Raw genomic sequence first — 14511 nt, 5'->3', positions numbered from 1 at the left:
TCCCATTAAATATGTCCGTCCACAAATCCATCTTTTTATATCAGTAAAAAAAATTTCTTTATAACAAATAATTATATACATTTTCAGTATTGAATAGTACCGTGGAAATATTAGCCTACGAAAATTTACTGTATTTCGTTTCCATTTAATAATATCTAAATATTACCTTATTAATTTTGAAACTTTTCATCCTTTCTAGGATTTCAATGCATCTCGTGAGTGCAAGCCACTAGGTTTAATAAATATTTTATTAATTTTAATGCGGATAAAAAATGTCAAAATGAATAAAAAAAATCCCCTATATAACACAAACGGAAGCCATTTGTCAATAACACACTTTCTTCAATAAACAAATAGTTTCTGGTATGCGATTCTTACTCTTTTATTGATACTTACTGCATTGCATTATTATACATTTCTATATGCATAAATCAAGGGCATGCAGTTTGGTAGAAAATACATATTACATCAATTATAAAATTGTATGTATATCTTGTGTTCATATAAACCGTAAGAGATTAACATGCTGGTGTATTAAATTAAAAGAGTAAAAACTTTAGATAATTTTGATTATGGAAGTTTTTCATCTTGTATAGCCGTCAATATTATCATCTTTCACAGCTGAGAGGGAAATCATGTTGATCCATGCCATTTGACTATTCTTTTTAAGTTATGTGAGGATTTATAGAAATAACAACCGTTGTTGGTAGAAAATATCGGTAAAATTTCGTAGTATTATCAAAGAGGTGATCTTTTTTCTAGTTCTCTTTGGAATATTCTTGGGTATTTTGGCAAATTTCTTGATGACTATTAAATAAAAATGTTGTATTTCACATGTTGTTCCATTAGTACAGAAAAGTGATGCGAATAAGGGTGTTGCTAATAAGACACCTCTTGGACACCCTATTGATCACTTTTTAAAAAATCAAAAAAAAAATATTTAAAAAATTAATTAGGGTGTCCATATTGCAATATAGGGTGTCTTTTTAGCCAACCTCATCTAATAATAGTTATGTATAGAGTATTGATCTTGTCCTTCTTAATAAATCAATGTTTTTTTACCACATGTCAATCTCTCATGAGTTTTGATACTTATCATTTTAAAGTATTTTTTAAATAAATATTATCCACTTATCAATTTTTGGTTTGTTTCATTTTTTAAATTAAAGACATATACTTATATATATGTAAAGTATTAAATATCATATATATAATATTAAATTGCAATAAATACATTCATTCCTTTTTTTTATATACATTAACAAACATTTTATGTTTATACTTTAATTTACTGTTTATACTTTAATTTAATGTTTATTTTTTTGTAAACGAACCCGTATAATACACGGATCTCGCACCTTGTCTATATATAGACGCAAGAAATAAATTATATGAAAGATCATTAAATTTTATGGTTTATTATAATTACGGGTTCAATATATTTTTAACTTTTCGAGATAATCCCATGTATATGGATCTTGACCATGAGTTCGAAATATAGTCTTTTTTTTTTTTTTTTTTTTTTTTTTTTGTTATTTCTCACATTCTCATTCAATTTAATATATGTCATTTTATGGTTATTTTGAATTAATTTTTATTTCATATGTTATTTTGTGGTTTTCTATTTTATTAAATTCCATATAGTAATTAAATTCAACAATAAATGCATATTAATTTTCTTAATAAACTTTCCTTTTAATTTCAAAATTACTAAATTAAAGCTTCATTAATTTTATTTATTTATTTATCTACATTAGTTGTTTAAATTTAGAGAAAAAAACACTTTAATTTTTATAATTCAATATTTTTATCATTTTTATTATAAATTCGAACTTTTTAAATGTTTAGATTTTAAATTTAGTTTTTTCTTTTAAATAAATTGATATAATACATGAGTCTCATGCCTAGTAAAAAATATTAAATGAAGAAAACATATGAAATCTATTCTTTCATAATGTTAATTGTATTTTTTTCAGGAATTTGTGGAAAGATATCAAGAAATGGAAATTAAGATTAATTGGTTTGTACTCTTTCTTGGCCTAATGTTGATCACAGGAACCACTGAATCTGGTTCAGATCTCCCTCGGAAAATGAGTAGCCACACAACAAAAGATGTTTCTAACGAAAATAAACTAATCATGGACAAACATCCTATACATGCTGACGGGTTTGATGATGACTTTGGAAAAGGAATAGATTCTCACCACTTTTATGGGTTTGCTAAGCGTCCTGGATCTGGTAAATAGTTGTAAAATCAACCTTTGTGTGGTATATGCATTAAAAACATGGATAAGGTATATATGTACACATCCTTGTGATAGAATAATGTTGGTTGAGTTCGTCCAACTCACTCACTGAGCCATGTTACTATGTGTGTTTTAATTAGTGTATAAATATGTATATATGATCGTGTATGATTGTATGTATTTTACGTTTATGCTTTGTTAAATCCATGTTAAATGAAATTAATATGATTATGACATATGTTCAAACTGCTTTTTGATTTGTGCTACATAATATTATATTTTCTTCATGTACATATATCCCTTGCTAGGAAGAGTAGTAAAACTATAGGATTTATATATCAAGAGCAAAACTATCTAATTTTATTACTTCAAAAAATGATAGTCGGTAAGTAGCTTATGTAAGCTGAGAGACATAGTCCGCAATCAAAGCGAACTTGGATCATGGTATAACTTCGAATTTTATAATTTTTTGTATGTTGTAGGATTTTGTCCCACGTAAGAAGACAAGAAAAAAAATTGCCTTATAGGAACTTGTCCTTTTTTTTTTAAAATAGTGTAACAACGTAAATTTTCCAACCAAATTCTTAAATTTTAAAGAAAACACATTTTCCTCAATTCAAACATTTCCAAAAGTTTTACAGTATCAAATCATCCAACACATATCCTAAAAACTGAATGTATAACAATCCAGGATCCTCTAAAAAATAACTCAAATCTCGGACGTGTGTACAATCAAGTCGGCGCCTTCCCGTAATCCTGAGAAGTACCTAAAACACATAACACATAACACGATAAGCACAAGGCTTAGTGAGTTCCCTAAAATACCACACAACACGTTAGCCACTCGAGGCTCAACTCAATAAGACCCACTGGTCAATGTGTCTCAGTGGGACCCTCTGGTCCCATAGCTTAGTTGGACCCACTAGTCCCTCAACCTAATCAACTCAATACAAAACACATCATGCATATCTCAAACAAATAGCAGGATATCTCAATATACAGATAAGCACATAAGACATCTCAGTTACACAAAGATACCACTCATGGTAAGTATAGTGAGAAGACTCACCTCGTAAGCTAGCAAGTGAAAACCTTGTATTCGGAAATCTCGAACTCTAACCAACGGTCTAGTCTCCGCCTAACACATATAATAATTATCCCTAATTAATAATGGCACTCAAGAAGCTAGACTAACCCTTCTATAAACTCACAGAAGGGTAAAAGACTATTTTACCCCTCCATAGGCTTAATAGTCCACAATTTGACCAAGCCCTAAAAGTCAACAAAAGTCAATGGTAGGGAGTAGGTTACGCATACTCAATCCCTATGCTAGGCGTACTCGGTTGCCAAGCAGGTATCGAGGATGCGCGGCCCTACAATGAGCGTACTGGAAGTTACGCCCGATGTACTCTCCAGTTTCCTCTTTCTCACTCATTTGGTCTTAAACGGTTAAGACCTTGGCTCATATCGTAGATCCAGATTCTCTAATAGCTCTTAACCAATAAAGTTAGTGACTTTAAGCCTTTGCATGGCTGAAATGGTCACCAACTCTCAAAATATGCACTCTTTTGTCTCAAGGAGCTCATAACTCATGCATGGAGTGATTCCAACCACCAAGATTGGATTTTTATGACATTTCACTACTCATATGTCCAAAAAGGGGAAGGTCCTAGTCTCTGGAGTTCAAGATCTCATCAAGTCTCCACATTTTTGGGACAAAACCCTAAAATGCTCTATTAGGATGATGATAACAAAAGAGAGGTAGAGTTTGAAGCTTTATACCTCTATAAGAAGCTTCCAACTCAGCTATGCGCAGATCTAAAAGCTGCTTGGACTCCCACTCCTTCTTCTTCAAGGCTTTCTCTTCTCTTCAAAACATAGAGTGATTGCACATATACATAACACCTAATGGGCCAGCCTTGGTGCCGTAGACCCGTGGGTATGGTGAGAAGACTCACCTCCATCCACAGAAAATAAATATTGTCCTTGTAATGATCCGCGACCTCCCGAACTGAATAATAACAATAATAATATAATCAATGATTGGTCCATAATTTATCCCAAGGAAGGGGCCAACCTTTAAACCCTACCCCAAAGGCCTAATCACCCTTTCTTTGAAAATGGCCCAAAAGTCTATGTCCAATATCCTTAATGGGCACCTTGGCCTAATAAGGCCCAACCGATAAGTCCATGGCCCAAACCGATGAAAAGGCCTCTAACTCATAGAATCCAATCAGGCCCAACAACCCAATTGAGGCCCAAAAGTTCGTCAGCCTAAAACAGGAACGACCCAAACTTCCCTACATACGCTCAGCGTACCCTTCAGGTATGCGCAGCGTACCGGGTCTTCAAGGGCTACGCGTAGCGTACACAGGGTACGCCCGACGCAAGTCCCAGTTAAGTACTTTCCCCATTAAGTGTTTATTATTCCATTCTTTTACATCCAGAATCTAGATCTGAGTTCATTAACACCTCCTAAGGCATAAAGTTGCTAACTTTATGCCCTTGATGTCCCTTATACCTCCAAAAGCATCATTAAGACCTTTCCAAAGTCTTTAACTCACACATAAGGTCAAGACCTCCACCAAGATCCTATTTTTATGCACCTAAATAGCCTAAGGACCTTAGATCTGAACTTATTATCGAATGGGGATGATCTAGCAAACAACTGAGGTCCAAAATTCATTAAAGGGACCAACTACAAAAACCCTAGCTAGATCTAAAGAACAAAGAGGAAAGATGTAATCTTTTTACCTCTAGGAGCTCTGTAAGATGATTATAATGCAAGATCTTGAAGCACCCACTCAATCCAAGCTTGCTTGACCAACTCCTTTTCTTAAAATGAACACTAAAGACCACAAATGCACTCAATTAAGGCTCAAAGATGGTCTCTCAAGGCTTTCAGAAGTGAAATGACGCTCAAGGGCAGTGGAGGCTCTCTAGGGTTTAGTCCAAAGGGCTTAAAGTCTTTTATATAGGCCTCAAGTCTATAAATTAGGGTTTTTGATCCCTGACGCGTATGCCCTGCGTAATTCATGGTACACCGAGCCTACCTGCAAACATCCATGACCAAGAAGGGACCTAGTATGCTAAGCGTACACTCAAGTACGCCTAACGTACTAAGGGACTATTTATGCAATAATTCTAATTTAAAGGTTTTAGGTCATACCATTTATTTCTAGATGTTACAAATTCTTTTTCTTCATTATTTTTTCTCTCTAAAATATGGGTGCTAAGTGCAATTCTTTGTTGGTTATTTTATATCACTAATATTATTTAAGTGGAATGGGATTAATTTGTTGATGAATGTCACTTTGACAATTATCGAACAAATTATTATAGTACGGAGTGCACATTTTTTTGATTTTGTCATTGTTGAAAGTATATTGCTATTTAGGGGCGAAGTCCCTAAACTGACGGGGGTCCGGGGGCAGTGCCCCTGGGAGTGAGGTCCAAGGAGCAGAACCCCTGGTCGGGGTTGATTTTGTGATCCATTTATAGACCCAGTTTTATGTTATTTTGTGACAGGTAATATAACCGTTTTTGGACAGGAAATTGTTTCCTGTAACTACCATATAACAATTTTAAGATAGGAAGTTAGTTTCTATTATATGATCAATTTCGGATTCATTTTGTGTACAAATTTCATAACATCTTCTTCATTCTCCATTTTAGGAAAACAGTGAGTTTCATCTGATTAGAGATTTTGAGTGTACCCTTAAAATACTTTAATCGGAGAGTGTTTCACAACTCTCACTGATTCAAGTATATCTATATCCTGTTTTTCTAATATTCTTCATATTCTAGATTCTATACCTGTTTAGATACTTGTATATGTCCTTAGGTTAAATTCACTATCGACATTTATGTCTTAGCACATTGCAATTGTTGGCCTCACTCTATATCAACTTCGTTTCCAATGTTTGGGATCAAGTTGGTACACTACTTACTGATTATGATTCATATTACTAATTAAAATTTTTATTTATGAGTAAATTACATGAATGTTCTTTCTAGTTTGGGATAATTTGTGTGTTTGGTCCGGTAGTATTTTTTTAACTTGTAGTTTCTATTTTATTTATTTATTTATTTATTTTTATTTTTTTGTCTTTGGTCTCTACCAAACATAACACGTTTATTTTTCTAATATATTTTTTTTAAATTGATTATTTGTATTATTTATATTTTCTGTTTTTATACTATTAAATATATTTAAAAAACTCAAAAATTTTAAATCTGACCCAATTCAACACAACATAATTGCACCATTCTCGCATCTCCTTCGTGATAAACCAGAAAGACCACAACTAAAATCTATTCTAACGTCGCCTTCTCCCACCTAAACTTGCACAAACTCTATCCTTCTTTTTTCCTTAATCTTCATTAACTTCCTCTTCGTCTTATATTTTATTAATCAAACCACAAATTTCAGGCTTCGAGTTTGTTGAATCGATCTTGTATCAGATGCATTTGGGTGTATTGAATCGATCGTGCATCTGTTGTATCAGATTTTGCATCTTGAATCAGATTTCTTTTGGGTTTTTTGAATAGACTTGCAGTCCATGTATGGCATCAGAGAGTTTGTTGTTGTATTAGATTTGTAGTGGATTATTTGCTACACATACTTTTTAGCAACTCGTTTGGAAGTTTTTTGAGTTTGTGAATCAATCATGCATCTATGTATTACATCATAGAGTTTATTTATTTATTTATTTATTTTTGCATATGAGGGTTTTCTTTGTAGTAGAATATTTGTAGTCTTGTCGTAGAATAAGATGGGTTGAGGTGGGGTTGCAGGTTTTGGAAATATATTTAAGTAAAAATGGTCAGATTTTAATTCCATCATTGAATTCCGGGAGTGAGGAGTACATTAGTTTGGCTGGTGGTGGTCTCTGGTGGGGATTGTCGAAGGTAACGGTGGAGGTGGTGTTGTTTATAGCCAATAATTTTGAAGGTGTGTGTGGTAAGGTAGTGTATTTGATTAAACAATATTGTGAATGAATGAATAATATAAGTAATAATATAATAAGTAAAATAAAGAAGAAATTATTAAGGGAAAATTACTCTTTTTACGTCCGGTGGGGAGCAACATACGTTTAATTTGGGTATTGTCTGAGTTAACAAAAACGTAAGGGACTAAGTGTCACACCTTCGGCCGACGGCGGAAACGCCGAACTGTATGACGTTCATTGAATATCATAACCATAAGACAGAGCAAATAGTACATAATATTTTTATTACTAAATAAGTGATTACACGGGACTATTACATGAAAATCCTATCTATCTCTTCACGATTTGATAGCTCTTCCTATGTTCTTCTCCACTTTGATTTCCTATAAATACATGGAAATTTGAAAACAGTCAACATAAAGTTGGTGAGTTCACAATTTTTGTTTTGAAAATACTTTTGTTGATATAGGATCCTTAGTACATGATCTTTGTTTATGAATACGAACTTATACTTTCATGATACTTTGTGTTCCTATGATTTAGATCTCAAGCGTTTATAGATTTGATTATCTTTATGATTTTTGATCCAACCTATGATGTATTTGTTATGAATTTTCTCTATATATTACACTCTTATTCACTTTTAAGGTGTATGACATCACTCTTGTGTATATACTTTATGCTTTTCCTAGGTGTCTCATAGGGTCTTAAGTATATTTATTATTGGTGTATTTGATTAATTTGGATATCATTAGTTTTCTACCCTTCTTTAATATTTTCACCCATTTTTGGCATAATTCTTAGTATATTATTACTTCTTTTCAAGATATCACCCCTTTAGTATCTTTCCTTAAGAGATCACCCATTTCGTATCTATGATGTATACTATTACTACTACCAAGCGCTCCCCTATAAGTAGGTTAATTAAGGTTGTCAAACATTATTACCATGAGTTTCCCATAATCGAGATTTTGACTAGATATTTGCCCCGCTATGATAATTCACCGGACATCATAAAGATAATAAACAAGAAAGTTATGTCAGGCGTGGTTGTAGCTAGAAACCGTAGGTGGGAGTGTACACCTCGTATAGATCTATACATGTAACGTCCTGTTTCAAATCGCTTTCATAATTCGAGATTGTCGCCTGAAGATGGGCTATCATAAGGCTAAGTGCCTTTAAAAAAGAGAGATTTAGATCCATTTAGGTGCGGATAATGTAATTGAGGTAATCCAGAAGTTTGGGTTGTATCTTGGAGCCAAGGGGTAAATCGGTAAAGTGGTTGTTCGAGCTCTTTATGAATTTTGGATTTTCGTTCAGAAGGTTTTAAGGTGAGGATAAGTTGATAGATGTGTAGAGCTTCTCGCCACCTTTTCGTGGATACAAAGAACGTCAAAAAGAAAGTTGAAACGAAGAAGTTATGTCCGTTTGAAGTTGGAGTTGTTCGGGTGAGTGATCGTTGACTTGTTGACCAAGCGCATTTAAGGCTCATGACGTGAGACGCACCTGATGCACCAAAACCCAATTTTCGGGTATTTAAAGGTATGGGGTGATTATGGTTTCTTCTCCTCATCCTCTTTCACTCCCAAGTCACTAAAAAATCCTAGATTCGACCCCCTTGAGCTCTTAAGCTATTGTTGGTGGTTTTGGTGTGCTAATGGTGCTTTGATTCCCTTGAAGAAGAAGAAGAAGCTCTTGTGGTGACTCATTTTGGCAAGATAAGCTCATCTTTTTGGACTAGCTGAACATGTGAGCTCCAGTAAGGTATAAAGATCCAACCTTTTTCACTTGAGGTTGCTAGATCTAGGTTTTGGCTACCTTCTTCGCATGGGATCTTGGCTTACCAAGCCTGAGATTCATAAAGTTAGCAACTTTATAAACCATTGGGTCATTTGCTTTATTAGAACCCCTGGATCTGGACTTTGGTGCAAGTTATGGACTCCAAGTTTGAATCTTGATGTTTATACCCATCTTTTGACCTAACTAGTGTTTAAGTAATGTATTCGACATATGTGACTAAAAAGCTTCGATTTTTATGGTCCTTGGGTTCAAGGAAGACCCTCTAGATTGTCCAATCTTAATGATTAATGGATTAGGAGCTTAATGCTCATTTGTTTTGGTCAGATCTGAACTCACAACGTGAGGAATGAAGTCTCACGATGTGAGAGCGTATTCGAGGAAGTTTCTGGGCCAAAATCACGACCTCACGACGTGAGCATAAGGTGCTCACGATGTAAGCATCATCTAAGAATGTTTTGGGCTCTTTGATTGTGGGCTAGCTTGGTATTAGACTTATCCTTTGGTTTGGGCTCATAATGGGCTAAGGATTTTAGAGTAATGGACTTCTAGTTGGGCTTTCCCTAATGGGCCTTAGATGATGAATTGGTCCTTAGTGGGCCCAATGTAGTTAGGCCATGATTGGTCCCAATGCGTTTGGACCTTTGGGCCATCAGAAAGTTATTGGTTCAGAAAAGTAAATGGGCTTTAGGAAAAGGCCCATGAAATGGTTTGGGCCTAGTATGGAAAATTTGGCCATTGATGGACTTTATTGGATTTTATAATTTTGGGCCTCGATTGTGAGTATTCAATGGACCAGGGGTGGAACATTTATTTCACCCCAAGTTCAAGAATTAATGAGCATGGTTTGAGACCCAATTGCTAATTAGGTGATATTCTGGTATTGATAGTTCAAGAAGTTGCTAGGACAACAGCTAAGGATTTCTTGCAATGGACTTTAGCAGCGTGAGGTGAGTTACCTTCCAGTAGAGGTGGGTCTAAGGCACCAATGTCGGCCTACCAGTAAGTGATTATGTTTGAGATGATTGTCTTTGTGATAATTGTCTGGTTTGCCACTACCTATTATGCTTTATGTGTTAGTATGCTATGTTATTATGTGGTAATGGTAGGAGGGTGAAATAGTCCGCGATTACCAGATGAAAGAGACTGAAGGGGTAGGCCAGCACCTAGATATGCTAGGCAGTATGTGATTTATGTGTATATGTTAGGATATTATGTAGTAGTGGTAGGGGTGAAATAGTCCCCGATTACCGGTTGAAAGAGACCGAAGGGGTAGGCCATCACCCAGATATGCCAGGCAGTTACTGGTTGAAAGAGACCGAAGGGGTAGGACAACACCCATATATGCTAGGCGGTTATCAGTTTAAAGAGACTGAAGGGGTAGGTCAGACACTTAGATATGCCTGACAATATGTTACTTGTATTGTATGTGGTATAATGGGGGAACTCACTAAGCTTTGTTCTTACGGTTTTTAGTTTTGGTTTCAGGTACTTTGTTTTCAAAGGAAAGGAGTCAGCTCGATCACAACGCATCACACTATGTTTTCTGGATAAGATCTTTGGGATTACACTCTGATATTGTTTTATGATAACTTGTTTTGATTATTGACTCGTCTAGGAGTTAAAAGTCATAAATTTTGAATATTTAGGCTTAAAACGTAAATTCAGGATTAGTTTGTAAGGAATTATGAAGGTTGAGGGCTATTTAGTAAATTATGGGTTTAATATGAAAGAATTTATGAATACAGGGGTTGCATGGTAATTATTAGGACTTTAATTAAATAGATTTTGGAGGATAAGGGGTTGAATGGTAACTTATGGACTTATTTTGAAAAGATTATGAGTGGGAGGGACTGGAAGTGTCACTTTTGTAAGGAGTTGTATGGGACATGGGATTAGCAGATGCATTCTTATCCCACTCGTTACATGACCAAACCCTAACCTTACTTCTCTAATCCCAATCGCCACCTTACCATTCCATATCATCTAGCCGCCGTGTAACACCCAATTCCTGGTATGCCTTTAATTCAAGTATTTCTTATGTTTTTCTCTGGAACTCGACGAGTTGGAGTCCTAATTCGTCGAGTAGAGTCGTGATCCGTGGGAAGTTTAAGTAGTCTACTCGACGAGTCGGGAGACCGACTCAGCGAGTAGGCGTTGTTTGAGTGAAACCCTAAATTGATGGTTTCTACCCTATTTAAACACGTTATAACCGGAAACCCTAGCTGTTTTTAGTGTGTTCTTGAGCCTTATGGTGTTACTTTGTGTGATTGAAGCTTGAAGAAGAAAATGAGGCTTGTGAGATAAAGGGGAAACAAGAAGATCTAGAGTTTTGAGCATGTTTCCAACTTATTAGAGGTATAAAGATGAAAACCTTATCTATTCATTGTCTAGATCTTTATTTTGGACCTTTTTCTACAAATTTCTAATTCCTAGAGAGGTTGTATACGAGATTGAGTATTAGAAGTCAGTTGTGCTTCAGATTTAGGGTTATTGGGGGTCTTTATGGCATAAAGGTGCCCGCTTTGTTGCCATAAACACCCCATGCATCTTGTAGACCATCTTTTATGGATTTTTGAGCCAAGGGTCCCATGTTGTGCACCAAGCTTGAGGCTTTACGTGTAAAATGGACATTAGGAGGCCCGATCTATGGTCTTAATATGTTAAGACCCATTTTAATCGACTATATAGTAATGGTAAAGGTTGGACTCAATGAGTCGTTCTTAGGACATGGCGAGTCAGGATGCAATGACCACCAAATCCTTTCTGTCGATGCACCAGATGATAGTGTGGAAGGTCCCTCAGTTGTTTAGGCTCATAAGGGACCTATGAATCATGGGACTCGACGAGTGTTTGAGAAAACTCTCTGCGTTTTATCTCCACACACCATAAATGACTCTTTCCCTAGCAGGTTTACTTTAACTATCTTCTTTTTGCACAATATCTCGGTGTCATTGGCGCTAAGACAATCCATTCCAAATACGATGTCGAAACCATTAAGTTCTATAGGCAATAATTCCTCGTGGAACTTATTCCCATTCAAGTCAATTAAGATGTTTTTCATATGATGGCTAACTGGTACAAACTTGCCACTAGCAACTTCGACTAATAAAGCATTATCTAATCTATCAACAGGCAAAGCTAGTTTTCTACCAAATTCATGCGAAATAAAGGAGTAGTTCGCTCCAGAATCAAATAAAATTTGGGAACGCAAATTGTTAACGAGAAAGGTACCTGAAGCGACATCAGCTTCATCTTTAGCAGCTTCCAGTGTCATCTGGAATGCTCTCGCCTTTGGCGTTGGCGGAATGTTGGGTCTAACTGCTTCCTTCTTTTTCGGACAATCCCTTGAGATGTGCCCCTCCTCACCGCAACCATAGCAAACTTTCTTGGTGAGGGTGCAGTCGTTGGCATAATGCCCTGGCTTTCCACATTTGAAACATGTGACTTCCCCGCCGCACTTCCCATGATGCTTCTTCTTGCACTTGTCGCACCATTTCGCCTCTACCTTTCCCCCACCTCCTCTCGAACCAGATTTTAAGAATTTATTTTTCTTGCTGGATCCTGAAGATCCCTCGAACTTCCTCTTTTCACCAACATCTATCCTTTCCAGACCCTTTTCCTTCTGTTGGGCCTCCACATTCTTAGCTGCTCGAACAGCTGTTTTCAGAGTAGTTGACATCTTGACTGTCGGACCAAAGTTGGCAGGCAGTCCATTAGCGAACCTCTCGATTTTGGAGAGTTCTGTTGGCGCTAGGTACGGAAATAACTTCATTTTCTCAGTGAATGTCGTAGCATAGTCATCTACACTCATCTTCCCTTTCTTTAAGTTTTGGAACACATTGTTCAGATCAATCAGATCTATCTCTGAACAATATTGCGCCATTAGTTGCTCCACGAACTCCTCCCATGACATTTTCAAAGCTTCTCCTCGTGGCATAGTATCTGCCAACAACTTCCACCAGCTCAAGACTCAAGTATTTATTTGCCAAACTGCAAAGACAGTCTTCTATTTGTTGCTATAGTCGCAACTTTTAAAATACCATCTCCATTTTGGAGATCCAATCCATAATTTCAACAAGCTTTGGGCTCCCAGAAAGATTTGGCAGTTTGGCACCCAATAAAAACTTGTACATTCGCCCATCGTTGTTGTTTCTCCTCTCCGGATCGTTCCTTCGTTCTTCTTGAGTCCCAATTTGACTCACAATGTGACTATTGTTCACTTCCTCCGATCGCTCGGGAATCAGTTCGGGTTCCATGTTAGGTATGATAGGTTCGTCCCTATTTCCATGCAACATCTGTCGCATTTCTTCCCTTTGTTCGGCTAACATAGCCCGAATCATGGCTTGCACTCCAGCCATGGTGATCTGTTCTGGTGCAGCAGCTACTTGTTGAATTACAGGCGGTTGATTACTGTTCTTGTCTGCATTTCCAACACCGCTTCTTGTTCTCACCATTCTTGATCTATACACCGAGTAAGGTGAAATTTAGATCTTCATTCACGATAGATATTCAAATCATCCTTATCTCTCTGAAACGATTACATGCTAGTTCTAGTATTGTAGGCATACGCTTAGAATCCTAAACACATAAACCTTCAGATCCGGTTGGCAACAAACCGTAGATCCGAACAAATAATATCATATATAGCAACATATAACATTTAGAACGTAAAAGCATTTTATGCAACTTCCTAAAATTTACTAGTGCTTTTGTCTAAAATCCAACAGACACTCAACTCAAATTTCCACTTAGCATTCTAGGTTTAAGTCTAGAAATCCTACAAATTCCTAGTTCGCTTAAACTAATGCTCTGATGACATCCCCAAAATCTCGGCCAGAAAATACCGGTTTCATTTATGTTTTTTAAACATTTTTAGAGTAAATCCTTTTGATTTTAAAAGAGATGCGGAATTTGTTCCAAAAAAAATATGATAAAATAGATTTTTATCAAAACATTTCAGAAAGAAATATAATTTCATTTCATAATAAAAAATCGGGATGTCATGTTTCGATAGAGACCATAAAGCATAAATGATAACATTACAAGCCGTTCAACAAATATATACATATACAGACTTGTAAACAAAATAACTTGATGATTCATCCATCTTATGCCCTTGCGCCATTTCCTGTAATACAAATGAACTGAGTGGGTCAGGCTTGGGAGCCTGGTGAGCATATAGGGTTTTCAACCCACAATAAATAATTATATTTAATTTCAACAATCAACAATAAACCCGATTACCCATTCCCGTTATCCTCACTTTACGTCCCTAAAAACAACATCTATTATAAGGAACCTAATTTAGGATTTTCATCGGGACGGACATTACTGCAGAGGGGCTTCCTCAACAATAAGTGTCCTAAAGGCAACCATGTGGGGAATAGAGTACACCGGTGAATACGTCGTTCACAACACCTAAAGGTTATGAGCCTGCTAGCGTTCCACAGGACTGTCTAGAATAGTCTGTGGTCGTCATCCATACTCTGCTGACTGACTAGAAGAACACCAAC

The 14511-nt window shown here is 36.1% G+C and overlaps 1 long non-coding RNA gene across 1 annotated transcript; it reads left to right on the top strand.

Moving 5' to 3' along the window:
• Window positions 1–323: 323 nt before the first annotated feature.
• Window positions 324–2482, top strand: LOC145001749 (uncharacterized). Its single transcript, XR_013661702.1, has 2 exons — window positions 324–363; window positions 1977–2482. It is a non-coding gene; the product is annotated as an uncharacterized LOC145001749 (long non-coding RNA).
• The last annotated feature ends 12029 nt before the right edge of the window (window positions 2483–14511 follow it).

Source organism: Lactuca saligna, chromosome 6 (genome assembly GCF_052625555.1).
Source record: "Lactuca saligna cultivar CGN05327 chromosome 6, ASM5262555v1, whole genome shotgun sequence".
In the NCBI taxonomy this organism is placed as follows: domain Eukaryota; kingdom Viridiplantae; phylum Streptophyta; class Magnoliopsida; order Asterales; family Asteraceae; genus Lactuca; species Lactuca saligna.
The sequence above is the reverse complement of the archived record's forward strand: the minus strand, read 5'-3'. Positions and strand labels throughout refer to the sequence as shown.